The sequence below is a fragment of the Marmota flaviventris genome, chromosome 2, assembly GCF_047511675.1.
Source record: "Marmota flaviventris isolate mMarFla1 chromosome 2, mMarFla1.hap1, whole genome shotgun sequence".
NCBI classification, from domain to species: Eukaryota; Metazoa; Chordata; class Mammalia; order Rodentia; family Sciuridae; genus Marmota; species Marmota flaviventris.
The window spans coordinates 100,358,969-100,371,935 of NC_092499.1; the positions used below are offsets into that span (position 1 = coordinate 100,358,969).

The 12,967-nt window shown below is 37.9% G+C and overlaps 1 non-coding gene across 1 annotated transcript; it reads right to left on the bottom strand.

Moving 5' to 3' along the window:
- Positions 1 to 6,710: 6,710 nt before the first annotated feature.
- LOC114085144 (U1 spliceosomal RNA) lies at positions 6,711 to 6,867 on the bottom strand. Its single transcript, XR_003581427.1, has one exon. It is a non-coding gene; the product is annotated as a U1 spliceosomal RNA (small nuclear RNA).
- Positions 6,868 to 12,967: the final 6,100 nt, after the last annotated feature.

Consider the following 12,967-nt stretch of genomic DNA (forward strand, 5'->3'; position numbering starts at 1 on the left):
GAGTTGCTCTTTGCCGCAGCCTCCAGGTACCTGGGTTTACAGGTGTGCACCACTGATCCACACAAGACCCTTGGCTGTGGATGCATAGAAGCGGTATCTCTTTAAAGACAGTAACTTCTCCAGGCTTCTCCTGAGCTCTTCATTTGTGGGTTTACTTTGGTGGCTTAGAGCTGTTGCCTCTCATCTCTCAGGTCCTACTTGAATTCAGAAGTGCAGGATGACTTGGATGTTAAAGATGGAGAAAAGACAGGGGAAACAAAAGCTAGTAAGCAAACCCTCACCAATTCCCTCTCACTGAGTGGGGTGCTTCTCACCTTCTATTCCTAATACTCAGAGATTTAGAAACTCTCTTTGCTCAGCTAGCTTCATGCGGAAGCATGCTCAGCCGCACACCCTGCTTCCTGCCTTCCATAGGCACCCGAGTGTAGTTCTGAGGCTGGCCTCATCCTGACAGAGAAAGCACCGCAAAAACTCCAGCCTGTGTTCTACTGTCTGTTTTGCTGCTTTTCCTATTCTCTACATCACTTTTTCTTTTCTAATTATCCCCAGTTGGAGGGCCTCATAAATCTCACACACTGCAACGGAAAAGTGAAATTCTCCCGGTTGCTGAAAAGCTGCTCAGAAGCAAATCCATGGATACTGGAATTCTGTGTAAAGAGGAGCTAAGAACTGGAGAAGGATACTCTATTCAGTTTTATATTCTTATGTTCGTAGATTTGTTTCCATTTGGTATCTTAAATAAAAAAAAAATTTTCCTCATAAAATCTACTTGAATATCTGTCAGAAACATGAAAATCATTTATCCTAATTGTTTTATTTTTAAGATTTTTTTTGGGGGGGAGGCGTTGTGTTGGATAATTAACCTAACTGGCTGAGGGAGAAATTACCAGGAGACCAATGAAATTGCTTCATATTTGAGAACTGAACCATTCCAAGGTAGCTTACTTGGAGTTCATGATAATCAGGACCTCAAATGGTCAAGCATTAGATTTTGAGTGTTTCAGCATCTGAACAGGATGGTCCATTGATTGCCCACTCATTGTGACAGCCCAGAGCCCCATGATTGACCAGCATCTGGTTAACTCAGTTGACCTGGATACTCAAGGCCCCAGTGATTGCTCCCTGAACCTTAAGCGGGGCTCGAACTGTCAAGGACTAGTCAGATGCCTGTTTTATTTTCAGAATTGTCATTGTCAGAAGAGAAGCCTCTCATCCACCTTTGTTCTTTCATAGTACCAAGCAAAAGAAACCCCTTGAAACCAAAAGTGATAAAAAAATCAAACCAACCAGTCAGAGAAACATAAACATACCAAACAACAAACAGAAACCGAACAACGTTTTGGAAAGTTGGTTCCATTAAAGATGTGCTTTAATGTATTTACCCTGGTGGGAAGGATAGAATAAAAACAATTGTGCTGCATTTATACAGCTGAGTTTATTTGATTTGTTGGTAATTTTAAAGGTGCTCTAAACCAGTTGTCCTCAAACTGTGGTCGCCAGAGCCACAACAGCAGCACCACAAGGAAATTTGTTAGAGATGCAGAGTCCTGGGCCCTACCCCAGACCAGCCTAATCAAAAACTTGGGAGCCATGGCCTAGCAACCTATCTTTTAACCAGCCTGCCAGGTGATCCTGATGCCTGCTCAAGTTGAGAACTAGTGCTCTGTTGGAATGGGGGTTTTGTTCACACAGTGACACATTTGATCCTAATTCTGTCTGCTGTCTTTCCTCATCGTTTCTTTCTGAGGCTTCTAGTTGGAAGAATCACTCCTCTCATTTCTTGGTTCCTTGAGGCCCTTTGAAGTCTCTCTTCCTGTAGCCTGAGTGAACCACCTAGTGTTGGGATATGCTGAGAACACTCTGTAACCTTATTAGAACTTAGTGAAACCAGAGCTTGCCACCTTGTTTTGTTCTGCAGCAGCACAGTTAACCTTCTGGGCTGGCCTATGTTGCTGACCCTGTGTCCTTTCCCCCTTCAGATACTTTAACCACAAGGCAGGCTAACTATTGCCTTTATGTTCCTCTACATCATATGGGACAAAGAAGGGTCAACTCCTGTTTTAGACAGTAGCCATGAATTTTTTAACCTTTCATTCTGAATGAAAGTTTCCATTTGTTTTCTCTGTGAATCTGGTGTGCTATAAGTCCACAACAAACCTAGCATAAACAAAACAAAACAAAAAACTCTCTTCGGGAATGGTCATTTTTTATTCTATATGTGAGATTTAGGGGCTCAGAAAAATTTCAGCTTGCAAAACTGCCTAAACATTGCATCTCCTCCTTGTTCAAAGGTTTTGAGATGGGTGCGGGGAAGCTAGAGATACGGACTTCTTGGTCCTAACCAACAAAGTTTACTGGAATCAGATATATCTTAGAAAAACACATTGGTGTTTTTCCCCTCGCTGGAGCTGCCCTTGATAAAATGTGGGTGTCATTTGAAAAGGGCATCATTTCCAATGAATTCTGAAAGTGTCACACAGGGTATTGATTGATCAGTCTTGCCGTCAGCATGACTGGGGCCAGCGTGGAACTGTCCCTGTGATCCAATTTTCAAAGCTCACAGACACCTTCACTCCCTGGTAAATAGCATCAGCAAGTGGCAAGACAGAGGGGGCCAGAAGGGTGGTTGTGGGACACACGAGTAGTCTGACAGAAAGGTGGTAAGAAGGAATGATTTTGTATCATGGTCAGCTTGTCTAACCAGTGTTTGTTGAAAGCTGCAAATATCATACCTCAGGTGCATTGCATGGTTTGGAGTCTGATTTACTTTCTTTAACAAGCAAAATTAAGCTGTGAGAAAGCCAAGGTAGCTTCTAATCAATGAGGAATACCAGTGGCAACATTGGTGAAATAATTTTAAGATAACTTTAGTTTCTACATTTGTATTTGTTTTGTCCCCATGTTTGTATTCATGATACAGAGATAGGAGAGAAATACTCAGCTCAACCTCATTTCCTCCACAGTACAAAACATATATTATATCTAAGGTGCTTCTTAAAATGAAAATATACAATTTGATCCTTGCTCACTCTAGAGTTACTTGCATAAATGCATGAATGGATGCATGTGAGTAGATCACCAAGGCTTAGATCTTAAGGAATTTGGAGGTTGGCTGACTGACCTTAGACAAGATATGATATCTCTATGGGCTCTAATTTTTTTTTAAGTAAAGACTGTACAATATGATCTCTAAGGTCTATGCTGGCTCTGACGTTGTAGGACTTTTTTCCATAGCTTTCATGCAGGGGCAGCAAGATTGAGGCAGTGGGGCAAGGGGTGGGTTTGAGTAGAAAGGAAGTGGTTGAGTGCTCTTTGCCTCCTGAGAAAGTGGCTTCCTTGTGTGTGAACTCTGGAGTACTTGATGAGAAAATAAGCACCAAGTTTGCAGCTAGATGGGCCAACTTTAGGACTCCTCCCCAGAACTTTCTTCTACCAACTCTGGGTTTTCTGAACCACAAGGGTGGGATGGAAAGCTTAAAGCCAGAGGAGTTGGGCACTCCTAAGTACTCCTAAGTTGAAGTACTCCTAAGAAGTGAAGGCACCTTGCTTCTCATCCAAGTCCCAAGAGAATTTGCTTCTCCTTAGTCCCTCTACCTGGGACCCTTAGGGCACATTGTTGTGGGAAACATAAAAATGTATTTCTTTTCTCCTTTGTACAAGAGAATAGCATGCTTTGATATAGATCTACTCCAATTTTTATATACTCTCTCATCTTTGTGGGGCTTCCTCATTCTCTGCCTATTTTATCCTCTCTCTTGGGATATTTGGCTATTCAAACGTGGATAGAGGCAACTCCTTAAGTCATAATCAAATATTTTCCTCAGTCTGACAGTCTATTTCCAATTAGAGACTGCTATATTTTCACCTAGTAAGACATCACAGGGTTTCTTTGAGATTAGATGTGGGGCTTAATTGGGAGCACTAGATCCAGAGAAAGACAGGCAATGTATAATACTTGGTTATTATTTAGTGGACTGAAAACTCCTCACAGACCAGGATTATGTCTACTCTTCTTTTCAAGACTTTCTCACGTTGTGGAAGCTTGATCCATGTTGGTTAAATAATGAATCAATTCAAGACTTTCCTCTGTAGTTCTTACAAGTGACTTGACCATCTGGACTCATAGGACAGCTCAGGTAAAATCATTGGTATTTATTTTGGCCAAGGGCATGGTCTCAGACTTCTGGCCATTTTTTTTTTTTTTTTTTTTTTGTGGACAACGTATTCTTGTGAAGCTTGGATCTGATAATTGTGACTCAGTGAAAAGTGATTCCCGGGTAGCAAATTCTGTTCACTGTTGATTTAACCTTGTTAAAAGTATGCCTAGCTTCAACCTTTGTTCTCTTGCTGTAACATCAGGGCTTACCGTTCATTCTTGTTTGTTCTTGTAGCCCAGGTCTCAGATATATGCAGGTCAATGGACTGGCTCAGCTTGTCCTCCTGCCACTCCCCCTAGGGGACCTGTGCCATTGGTCAGTGCTCCCCTCAGAAATAGTGAGGCTTATCATCAGCCTGCACAATGATCCTGTCATAAGGATGAGTGACATCTATGCTGACACAATATTGGATGACAAAACTGAGGAGCTACTTCACTCTAACCAGAAGAAGAGTAAAGAAAAATAAAATAATTGTTATTTTAGAAGGAGGAGTGAGAGCCAGAACTGAGTAACACCAGGTATTTTGCCATTTGCCCATGTTCCAATGCTACTTTTTGTTTCATGATTTTTTTCCCCATATTTTTATTGATACACTTTATTTACACATAATAGTTGCATTCATTGTTACATATTCATATATGCACACAATCATTTGGTCACATTGTCCCCAGTATTCCCCCTGCTTCATCTCCCTGATCCCTTCCTCTACTCTATTGGTCTCCTTTCTGTTTTCATGAGATCCACAGGCTGCCACCTTTTCCCCTCCTTCTTTCTCTCTAGCTTTCACATATGAGAGAAAACAGGACCCTTGACTTTCTGAGTTTGGTTTCTACGTAACATAATGTTCTCAAGTTCCATCCATTTTTCTTGAAAATGACATAATTATAGTTTTCTTTATGGCTGAATAAAACTCCAATGTGTATACATACATTTTCTTTATCCATTCATCCACTGACAGACACCTAGGCAGGTTCCAAAGTTTGGCTATTGTGAAATGTGCTGCTATAAACATGGATATGCATGTATCACCGCATAGTAGGTATGACGACTTTAATTCATTAGGATAAATATCAAGGAGTGGTATAGCTGGGTCATATCATGGTTCCATTCCTAGTCTTTTGAGGAACCTCTATATCGATTTCCAGAGTGATGGTACTAATTTACAATCCTACCAACAGTGTAAAAGTGTTCCTTTCCCTCCACATTCTGTCCAGCTTTCATTATTTTTTACATTCTGATGACTGCCATTCTAACAGGAGTGAGATGAAATCTCAGTGCAGTTTTTTTTCTTATTTATTTATTTGTTTATTTATATATAACAGTGGAATGCATTACAATTCTTATTAGATATATAGAGCACAATTTTTCATATCTCTGGTTGTATACGTAGTATATTCACGCCATTTTGTGTCTCAGTATAGTTTTTGATTTGCATTTCCCTAATTGCTAATGATGTTGAACTTTTTTTTTCATATATTTGTTGGTCTTTTGCATTTCTTCTTCTTTTTTTTTTTTTTTGTGGTGCTTCAGATTGAACCCAGGACCTTGTGCATGCAAGGCAAGCACTCTACCAAGTGAGCTATATCTCCAGCCCTGCATTTCTTTTTCTTTTTTTTTGAGAAATTTCTGTTTAGTTCATTTGCCACCTATTTAATTTTTCTGGTGTAGTTTTTTGAGTTTATGTATATATATATTCTGGATATTAATCCTATGTCAGAAAAGTAGTTTGCAAAGATTTTCTCCTATTCTATAGGATCTCTCTCACATTCTTAATTATTTCCTTTGCGGTACAGAAACTTTAATTTGATGTCATCCTATTTATTAATTCTTGGTATTATTTTCTGAGCTTTAGGAGTCTTATTGAGGAAGCTGTTTCTTGCATCTATGTTAGTGTTTACCCTACATTTTCTTCTAGTAGTTGCAAAATTTCTCATCTAATCCTAGGTCTTTGATCCAGTTAAATTTTGTGCATGGTGAAAGATATGGATCTACGCTCATTCCTCTACAAGTAGATAACCAGTTTTCCTTGTACTTTTTGTTAAAAAAGGTGTTAAAAACACCTTTTTCAATGACCAGATAACTGTGGGTTTGTTTGGTTTATATGTCTGTTTTTATACCAACACCATGCAACTTTTGTTACTATAGCTCTATAGATTAATTTGAAACCAGGGAATTGCTTTTTTTTTTTTTTTTTTTTTTTAGTAAAATAGTCATTTCAATATTGATTCTGCCCATCCTTGAACATAGAAGTTCTTTCCATCTTCTAGTGTCTTTTTCATTTTCCTACTTCAGTGTTCTATAATTTTCCTTGTAGGAGTCTTTTACCTCCTTGGTTAGATTTATTTCTAGATATTTTATTTTGGGATGGGGATATTGTGAATGGGGCTGTTTTCCTGATTTCCTTTTCAATTAACTAATTATTGATATATAGGAAAGCTATTGATTTTTGTATATTGATTTTGTATTCTTCATTTTAAAAGTAAATTTTTACTTTACATTATTTATTGATTTTTTTCTCTGTTTAAGCCTTATCTTTATTAATACACAAACTTCCAGAGGAAAGTACAAACACAGTTCCCACAAATTATGGAGTCCGATTTCCTGCATTTAGGGAAATTTCAGGGAACAGAACATCTGGAGTGCAATAGATAAGTCTCATCCTGGGAAATCCATCTTCACGATCATGGTATATCCTCAACAAGGTATTTTTAAAAATTGGAATAAGAGTTGTGTTTGTGGGATACAATGTGATGTTTTGATCTATGACTACATTATAGAAATATTTAATCAAAATAACTAACACATCCATATTCCTAATGTTAAAAAACATTAAATATTTATTATTTTAACAATTTTGAAATATAAAATACATTGCTGGGTATTGTATGTGCCTGTTATTCTAATGGCTCTGGAGGCTGGGGCAGAAGGATTGAAAAATTCAAAGCCAGCCTTAGCAATTAGTGAGGCCCTGAACAACTTAGTGAAACCCTGTCTCAAAATAAAAAATAAAAAGGGCTGGGGATGTGGCTCAGTTAAATGAGCCTGGGTTGAATCCTTGATATAAAAAAAGAAAAGAAAAGAAATATAAAATACATTATTATCTGCTATGGTAACTAGGAAATGTAATAGATTACTAAAACTTACTCTACTAGTCTAACTAAAACTTTTTACCATTTTATTAATATTTCCCATTTCCCCATCCCTCTTTTCTTCCTAAATCTATAGTAAACACCTTTCTACTCTGTATGGTTCTATCAGATCTATCAGTGAGGGCAATTAGATAAGAATACAAATAAAAAGCACTGATACTGGAAACAAAGAAATGAAATCACTGTTTGCTGATTACATGATTTTATATATAGAAACTGCTAATAATCCCACAAAAAACCTGTCGAAGTCACAAAATCAGTAGCAAGTCTTTATACTAACAATAAACTATCCAAACAAAAAATTAAGAAAACAATCTCACAATAGCACACAAAATACTTAGGAATGAGTTTAATCAGAGAAGGGAAATGTATATATTCTGTAAATTATAAAAAAATTGATGAAAGAAATTTAAGAAGACTAATAGAAGATATTTCATGTTCATGGAATCAAAGACTTAATGTTACTAAACTGCCTATATTATGTAAATTGATTTACAGATTCAAGCAATTTCTACCAAAATTTCAAATCCATTTTTCACAGAAGTAGCAAAAATATCCTAAATTTTATGATATCAGAAAAGACCGTGGATAACCAAAGCAATCTTGAGCAAAAAGATAAAGCTGGAGGCATCACACTCTTGATTTCAAAATAAAACTATCATAACCAAAACAGCATAAAACAGGATAGAAAGCCTAGAAATAATCCAAAGTATTTATGATCAATTGGTTTTTGACAAAAGTGCAAAATCACACAATAAGGAAAGAATAATCTCTTCAACAAATGATATTGGAAATACTGAATATCTACATGTAGAAGAATGAAACTGAACTGTTTTCTCACACCATATATAAAAATCAATTCAAAATGGATAAGAGACTTAAGACTGGGAACTGTAAAGCTACTAGCCAAAAAAAATAAATAAATAAAGGAAAAGTTTCATGACATTTTTCTGGGCAATAATTTCTTGGATAGGACTACAAAAACACAGGAAATAAAAGCAAAATTAGATGAAAAAGGTTGCATCAAACTAAAAAGCTTCTTCACAGCAAATGAAGCAATTGATAGAGTAAAGAAACAAACCAAGGGATGTGAGAAATATTTACAGACCACATGTCATTTAAGTAACTGATTCCAAAACATATAAGGAACTCAATTCATAGCAAGAAGATAAGCAATTTGATTCAAAGCAGGCAACAGATTTGAACACACATTTCTCAAAAGACGAGATATGAATGACCAAGATACATATGAAAAAATGGTCATCATCTCTAATTATCAGGGAAATGAAAATCAAAGCCACTTATGAGGTACAACTTTATATCTGTTAGAATGTCTGTTGCAAAAAGATGAATGGTAAGTGTTGGTGAACATGTGGAGAACTCTTGTATACTGTTGGTGTGTTATGGTCTGGATGTGAAATGTCCCCCAAAAGCTCATATATAAGACAATGCAAGAAGATTTGGAGGAGAAATGATTGGGTTATGAGAGTCTTAACCCTACCAGTAAATTAATAGCCTGATATGGATTAACTAAGTGATAACTGAAGGTAGGTAGGGTGTGGCTGGAGGAAGTGGGTCTCTGAGGGTGTGCCCTTCAGGTATATATTTTGTATCTGGCTAGTGGAGTCTGTCTCTGCTTTCTGATTATCATGTGAGCTTCTTGCATGTGCCAAACTCTTCCACCATGATGTTCTGCCTCACCTTGAGCCCTGAGGAATGGAGCCAGCCTTCTATGGTCTGAGACCTCTGAAATTGTAAGCCTTCAAATAGACTTTTGCTCCTCTACAATTGTTCTGGTCAGATTTTTCAGTCACAGCAGTGAAAAAGCTGACTAAAACATGGTGTGAATGTAAATTGATACTGTCATCTTGCAAAAAGAATGGCGATTCATAAAAAAGCCTAAAAATAGAATTACATATGGTCTAGCATTCCCATTTTGGTGTATATATCTGAAGGAGCTGAAATTGGTATGTTGAGGATATATATTCACTCCAATTTTCATTGCTGTGTTACAACAGTCAAGACACAGGACCTGAGTATCCAACAACAGATGCATGGATAAAGAAAATGTGTTATATATATGCAATGGAATACTTTACAGATGTAAGAAAGAAGGAAACTCCATCATTACAACACTATTTGCCTGGAACTGGAAAATATTATGCTAAGCAAATCAAGTCAGGTTCAAGAAAGACACAACTGAATAATTTCATGTGTATGTGGAACCCAAATGTGTTTTTTTTTCTGTTTAAATGGAAAAATTATCAAAGTATGAAATTGAGTGATTTTTTCCCCCAATCAGTTAATGGCAGTTCTGTACTGGGTTTAGAATCCACAGTGTTTATAAAAATCCCTTTCTCATATACCATACCATCTCAATGAATCTACTCATTCCTGTCTCATTGTTGATTTGCTCACTGTCCCATGCTGAAAAACCTTCTATTGCTATGGGAAAAAATTCCAACGGTTTTCAAAACCATTTTATCAAAGCAAATACCTCTAGTCCCTCCCTGTGCTCCATAGGTGACTTCTCAGTAAGGAAAATAAAAATACTAACTTTAATTACATATTTGAAAGCCATTCCAAATGATTTTAAGGACAAGTTAATGTTCTACATTTTCCAAGTTTTTGATTTATATTTATTAGAAATGCTATGAATGGAAGCTGAGAGAACATTTGGGTAAGTGAAAAATATTATGATAATTTCATGATTCCAACTTGACATTATTACTGGCATCTGGAGAACTTTTTTTCTAATGTATTTTCTCTGTGACTATTTCGTTCTATGTAGTATTAATTATATTGTTGATAATATTTGGTAATATCCACTACTTAATATTGTAGTTGGGAAATTACTCCTTCTTTACAGTTTTCACTGTTTATACATCCAGGCTCATTACATTGAGTGCATATGCCACAACTTAATCCTTCTATATTTTTGAAAATTATTTCCTCTTTTGTTCTAATTTCATGTACCACTGCTATGTACTTCTTTTAGCATAATTGTTTTTCATTATTTAAAAGTATTTATTTAGGTTAAATCAATAGATGTATGTAAACAGTCTACATTTTAAGAACTAAAGTTATATGCTATTTGATTATTTTTCAAAATGGCTTTACCAATTGATACTATCTACATGTTTATTTTATTAATTTGATGAACTGTCATTTTGTTTTGCTAATTAATAGGTAGAAAATGGTAATGTTTTAATTTACATTTTAAAGAATTTATTTTTAGTTGTCTTTCCCTATTTCAGTTATTTACTACTGGAATCTTGAGGCCCTTTAAAAATTTAAAAATTATTCAATGCAGGTAATTAAAAAAGTCACAAAATCTGTAAGACACTTATATGATTAAGTCAGCAAATGGAAACATAGAAAACTCCTTGTATCAGTCAAGTTGGGTCTCTTGGACAATTGGTGGAAGACTTTTTTGGAAGGGAGATTAAAATGAGGCTATGCAGCCACCAGGGGCTGAAATCACTCCATATGCATAAAGGAATTTCTAGGACTCTGAGGCTGGATGACAGTTCTTTATGGCAGCCTGTCCCCCAGTTCGTCTATTTGGAAAACTCCACTTTTAGGAGGATTTATTCATTTCAACCAAAAAAAATTGCTATCATTTTTTGAGAAAATATATTTGTGAATAAAACGTGACCTGAGTATCTAATGCCCAGATCAATGAAATATTTTTCTCATAGGATACCACAGACCTTATTCCATCTAGTTCCTATAAGGAGATAAATGATTCCTTTCTCTGAAATTCCAAAGGTAGTGAAGAAATGTGGGATGCAGAAGGGTGACTTGTAGATCCATCTGAGATGGGCTCGAAGTAATTAATGCTAAGCATAACTGTGTGGTCTGCTTACAAGAGACATTAACTTCTGGTTTTTATTGTTGCACCTAATACACCATTGATGTGTGGTTGTTTATGAGGATTTCATGTCTCTGTCTCTCCTTTCAAAGAAGGGATTTGCTTCATCGGCACTTTTCTTAATCTTGCACTGCAGATTAGAAAGCTTAAAGGACCACACAGATTTCATGGCTCCTGAATGCTCATTCATGAAGTTCCAGTAAGGATAAGTATTCTGAAAAAATATTATTTTTCAGAAGAGAGAGCAGTGCAATCAGAACAACCCAGAACTGAATTATAAATGATTTGAGGCAATCAGACATTGCTTAATTTAAAAAATTGGAAAGTGAGGAGGGACTCTTGTTTTTGGAAATAAAGTGCTCTCTTTCCACAATGGAATATGACAGTAAAAGGACAATTGGGGAAAAGGAGTATGTAGGTTCTAACTCCTCTCTCTGTTTGGTCTATGTTTTATTTACTAAAGACCTTAAGGTAAGGGGAAGAAAGGGCTCACTGGACAAAACAAGAGAGAGGGGTTAGTATTCAGAGTTTGGGACAGAATGAAAAGAGAAAGGAAAAATAGACTAACCAACAGGAGCAGGCACATTCACGACCAGTAAATTGGGCTCCTGCATGCTCTAATTCCTGCTGCATCCTGGACCACTAACACGCCTGGATAAAAAGGAGAAAAGAGAAGAGGGGGAAAAATCCATGTGGGAGGCTGTGAGTGCACAGAGTCTCTTCCAAGCTCCCTCACAGGCGGACACGGATCAATAAATCAATAAGGAATGTTCACTGGCTGTAAAATGGGTAGAGAATCTAGTGTCAAGCTGCTCCAAGATGGATGGACAGCGGGCTTGCTGTCTGCTGAAAGGCCAGAGGTGACTATCACCTAGAGATGAGATCGGTGACCAACAGCCTAACAGCCCTTTGAACTCTGAGTCTATGATTGAGGACCTGGGCATGGCTTAAAACAGTCCCAGTGCGACCCACAGTGACCTCCCGCTCTGCTCTGCACATCACCTCCCAGCACTCACACCTCTTGGCAGGGCTGATGGTTTGCCATGCGGAGCCTGGCCGCCGCCTGCCCCTGGCCTGCTGTGCCCTGTCATTGAAGTAAAGGCTACAGGAGACTGAATCAGAAATTACTAGATGCCCTAGTGGTAGGAAGCATCGATCGGAAAGGGTAGGGATTTTCTGCACAACAGTTGGATTTTTCCTTTTATATGAAGGGGGTTTAACATAATGCAGGCGGTGCTTTCACTGCACAGCACTGTATGTTAACCCTTGCTTTCGTGGACTTAGCCTAAGGCTGCCGCGGGGGTGGCTACAATCAGTCGCTCTGAAATTCAGAAAAGCACTTTCTGTTTGAAGGGCGTTTAGGTCAGGTCAGCCTGGCGGTGTGGGGCGGCCGCTGCTGCCCTTGCGGCTGTGTGCTGGCTCCACTGGAGCGGTGGGCGGCTTCTCTGGAGCTGCTGCTCAGGCCGCTCGCTGCTGCGTGGCCGGGTTTAAACGCAGACGGGAAGCTCCTGGCACCGGAGCCCCTGCTGCTGAGGCTGGCAGGGAGCAGTGTATTCCTCTTCTTCTCTGTGACCCCCCGACGAATCTCGCTGCTTTTAAGGAGACAAGACTCCTAACTTCTGTATCCGGGATCAAGTTCTCACTTTGAATTGAGAGAATAAGCCATCAACCTGCTTAGTTCTCAGAATGGGCTCTGTCCAGAACGTGCAAATGGCTCATTCCAGAGAAAACCTAAAACCAAATTTCTGAGTAGCATTTGAATTTATCCTTAGGACCATTTCCCAATA